This window comes from Agrilus planipennis, unplaced genomic scaffold, assembly GCF_000699045.2.
Source record: "Agrilus planipennis isolate EAB-ADULT unplaced genomic scaffold, Apla_2.0 scaffold40, whole genome shotgun sequence".
Classification (NCBI taxonomy): Eukaryota; Metazoa; Arthropoda; class Insecta; order Coleoptera; family Buprestidae; genus Agrilus; species Agrilus planipennis.
Window position 1 is genome coordinate 1,292,840 of NW_020438938.1, and position 3,063 is coordinate 1,295,902.

The window sequence follows — 3,063 nt, forward strand, 5'->3', positions numbered from 1 at the left end:
ATTTCACGTGCGCTTTTTTATGTTATATTATTTGGTATATTTTGGAAAAAACAATGCAGGAAAGTGCAAATCTGACATCGCATTCGAAAACCGTTAGCACCATGAGATTCTACGTACTTTTTTACATACGTATCACATCTCAAACCTTAGTAAATACATTACATCTCAAAATAATTTCACGTGCGCTTTTTTATGTTATATTATTTGGTATATTTTGGAAAAAACAATGCCGGAAAGTGCCAATCTGACATCGCATTCAAAAACCGTTAGTATCATGAGATTCTATGTACTTTTTTACATAAGTATCACATCCCAAAGCTTATCAAATACGTTACATCTCAAAATTATTTCACGTGCGCTTAACAAATAAAATTTTTTTTTGCATTTTAAACCTCCAGCGATAACGTAAAGGAACATGTACATAATCCAAATTATATTTAAAAATTAAAATGTAATTATGTATTAATTATCCGTATAAAAAAAATTAAATTAATTAACATAATCATTCCTTCGTTAAGATTGATAATGTTTATTTTTTTTAATATAGATGCTATTTTATTGGAATTGTCTAAACAAGCAAAACACATCTGTCTTTTCAGAATGACCTGTACGTGTATGGGTAGGGGTCGGATTTCGCCTTTTGCCGAAAATGTCCTGGACTGTAGCACACAGAACAATAACAAAACCGGCTACGTAGCGCTGTGTACAGATGTAAATATATTTCGATTTTAATGGAATAAAACTAAAATTATGACAGAAACACAACATTACCTGATATAATAAAGAAAATAACAGTGTAGATAACAACCCCCGAGAAACAGAATTATGAAAAAGTCACAACACTATCACGTTTACCGTCTTTTCGGTATCATACCGTACACCACAACACTTTTAGGGTATAATGACTGATCGTTGGCTGGCAAGAATAAGCGAATACATTGCCCCTCCTAAAACAGCTGGCAGCTAATTTTGATTGTATAAACTGTGTATTTTAAGACCTTGGCGACATCTAGAAGTTGGTAGTTTAGTCGCACAGCACTATGTAGCATGAGAACTGCATAAATTCGATTCTCTACTTTGAAATGGTTTTGAGCTTCACTATCATAACTACAGAATTTTAACATAATTAAAATTGAAAATTGGGAAGCACCGATTTCAACCCCAGATGGAACAAGCTGTGAATGTAACGTTCGAAACTAAAATACTATTAGACTCAATTCGAATTTGCACCAATAGTTAGTATCGGAAAAAGATATTGAAACATTATGTTAAGTAAAAGAGAAAAGGTAAAGAGGAAGGCATTAGGTGAAAAATCAAAACAAAGCAACAACTGTGAATACGTTTCATCTGAGGGTTACTAATGCCATTTACCTCCCAATAATTTCATGAGCGATTATTTATATTTAAATCATTTCATATATTTTTGCAAAAATAGTGCCGGAAGTTTTTTATTTGGTAACGCACTCGAAAACCGTTAGAACCATGAGATTGTACGTACTTTTTTACATAGATATCACACCTCAAAGCTTAGTAAATACATTATATCTCAAAATAATTTCACGTGCGCTTTTTTGTGTTAGATTATTTTGTATACCTTGGAACAAACAATGCCGGAAAGTGCCTATCTGACATGGCACTCGAAAACCATTAGCACCATGAGATTCTACGTACTTTTTTACATACGTATCACATCTCAAAGCTTAGTAAATACATTACATCTCAAAATAATTTCACGTGCGTTTTTTTATATTAGATTGTTTTGTATACCTTGGAAAAAACAATGCCGGAAAGTGCCTATCTGACATCGCACTCGGAAACCGTTAGCACCATGAGATTCTACGTACTGTTTTACATACGTATCACATCTCAAAGCTTAGTAAATACATTACAACTCAAAATACATTCACGTGCGCTTTTTTATGTTATATTATTTGGTATATTTTGGAAAAAACAATGCCGGAAAGTGGCTATCTGACATCGCACTCGAAAACCGTTAGCACTATGAGATTCTACGTAATCTTTTACATACGTATCACATCTTAAAGCTTAGTAAATACATTACATCTCAAAATAATTTCACGTGCGCTTTTTTGTGTTAGATTATTTTGTATACCTTGGAACAAACAATGCCGGAAAGTGCCTATCTGACATGGCACTCGAAAACCATTAGCACCATGAGATTCTACGTACTTTTTTACATACGTATCATATCGCAAAGCTTAGTAAATACATTACATCTCAAAATAATTTCACGTGCGCCTTTTTATGTTAGATTGTTTTGTACACCTTGGAAAAAACAATGCAGGAAAGTGCTTATCTAATATCGCACTTGAAAACCGTTAGCACCATGAGATTCTACGTACTTTTTTACATAACTATCATCATTCAAAGCTTAGTAAATACATTACATCTCAAAATAATTTCACGTGCGCTTTTTTGTGTTAGATTATTTTGTATACCTTGGAACAAACAATGCCGGAAAGTGCCTATCTGACATGGCACTCGAAAACCATTAGCACCATGAGATTCTACGTACTTTTTTACATACGTATCATATCGCAAAGCTTAGTAAATACATTACATCTCAAAATAATTTCACGTGCGCCTTTTTATGTTAGATTGTTTTGTATACCTTGGAAAAAACTATGCAGGAAAGTGCTTATCTAATATCGCACTTGAAAACCGTTAGCACCATGAGATTCTACGTACTTTTTTACATACGTATCACATCTCAAAGCTTAGTAAATACATTACATCTCAAAATAATTTCACGTGCGCTTTTTTGTGTTAGATTATTTTGTATACCTTGGAACAAACAATGCCGGAAAGTGCCTATCTGACATGGCACTCGAAAACCATTAGCACCATGAGATTCTACGTACTTTTTTACATACGTATCATATCGCAAAGCTTAGTAAATACATTACATCTCAAAATAATTTCACGTGCGCCTTTTTATGTTAGATTGTTTTGTATACCTTGGAAAAAACTATGCAGGAAAGTGCTTATCTAATATCGCACTTGAAAACCGTTAGCACCATGAGATTCTACGTACTTTTTTAC

The 3,063-nt window shown here is 33.2% G+C and overlaps 1 protein-coding gene across 2 annotated transcripts in view; it reads right to left on the minus strand.

The window, feature by feature from the left end:
- LOC108735390 overlaps positions 1 to 904 on the minus strand; it is a 52,500-nt gene extending 51,596 nt beyond the window's left edge. For both annotated transcript variants that reach the window (XM_025974459.1, XM_025974456.1), the window contains exon 1: positions 772 to 904. The gene's annotated coding sequence lies outside the window, so the exon portion shown is untranslated. The remainder of the gene's footprint in view (positions 1 to 771) is intronic.
- Between the last annotated feature and the right edge of the window lie 2,159 nt (positions 905 to 3,063).